The sequence below is a fragment of the Elephantulus edwardii genome, unplaced genomic scaffold, assembly GCF_000299155.1.
Source record: "Elephantulus edwardii isolate Elephantulus edwardi_28Jun2011 unplaced genomic scaffold, EleEdw1.0 scaffold00134, whole genome shotgun sequence".
NCBI lineage: Eukaryota > Metazoa > Chordata > Mammalia > Macroscelidea > Macroscelididae > Elephantulus > Elephantulus edwardii.
The window spans coordinates 1,165,455-1,166,829 of record NW_006399884.1 but is presented as its reverse complement, the minus strand read 5'-3'; positions in this window follow the sequence as shown (position 1 = coordinate 1,166,829).

Sequence of the window (1,375 nt, the reverse complement as noted above, 5' to 3'; positions counted from 1 at the left end):
CAAGGATTGGTCCCTCCTGGCCACAGGCTCAAAGTATGTGAAACGGAGTTTCTAATTCCACATATGACCATATTAATTTTTACCTTATGATAATATCTTTTAATTCTTTTAAACAGGAAACAGTTTCAACTATGTTTGGAAAAAAAATCTGTTTTTCAGTGACCCTTATGGTTCCCAATGGCATACAGGCAATAGGAAATAGGAAAAAAAAATTTACTATGAAAATTAAATGCTAAAAATATTAGCAATTTGTTAAATTTATTTTATTTAACAATCTGAGAGGTTCACAGCCATCAGCAAGTTCACTGTCATTTCAAGTGCAATAGGGAATTAGGTATTCTAAGTGAGGCTGTTAGCAGAACAAACGTGGTAGATGGAACACTAACATTTAAGAGTATGAAACTGACTTTATGGGATTCATTTCCACAGCAGAACTGGGTCACTAAGTCTGACTACAATTGTTTCTGATGTCAGGACATATTCTTCTTAAAAAAAGACATTTTTAATTGTCAGGAGATGTAAAATTGACACACATATATGACATCATAGCATATGTAAGTTCCATCCCCTTTTATGTTTGTGCTTAAGGTGTTAGGTGGTATAGAGACATTTATGTAAGCCTGTTAACACAAACGTTGGCGGTTCAAGTGCACCAAGTACTCTATGGATGAAAGATAAACAATCTTCTGCCTAAAGATCTTCCTACTCCAGCAACAGTAGCTAAGTTCAATGAGATAGCAAACAGCAAATGATTGTGAGGATGTGGAGAAATAGGAGCTCTCAAACATGGCTGGGGGCAATGTAAATGGCACAATCATTATGAAATGTAGTTTGGTGCTTCTTGAGAAAGTTTGGAATAGAAATGTCATGGGATACACAAATCCCATTTCTGAAAACATATCCAGAAACAGATGTATGTGCATCGATGCTCCCTGCAGCATCATTTACAACAGCAAAGAGATGGAAACAATCCAAATATCCATTTAGGGAAGAGGGACTGGAGAAACTTTGGTACAATTATGCAATTGAGTTTTATGCAACACTGAAAAATGACAAATAATCCATAAAACACTGTACAACAGGGATGAATCCGGAGGAACTTGTGCTTAGTACACAAGTCAGTCACAAAAGGACAACTATGGCATCAGTCTACTATGGTAAAAAGCTAACAAAATGTTTAAACACAGAGAGAATCAACCTTGCATATTTACCAAAGATGGAAGGGAGGGAGAAGATAGTGGAAGTTAATCCATAGATATGTTGGATGAAGGGTCAAACAGAAATTGTAATTAATTAATTGTAGTTAATGTTATAAAACAAAATATATGAATAGATGAAAACTTCATATAATTTGTAAACTTTCACTTACATAAAA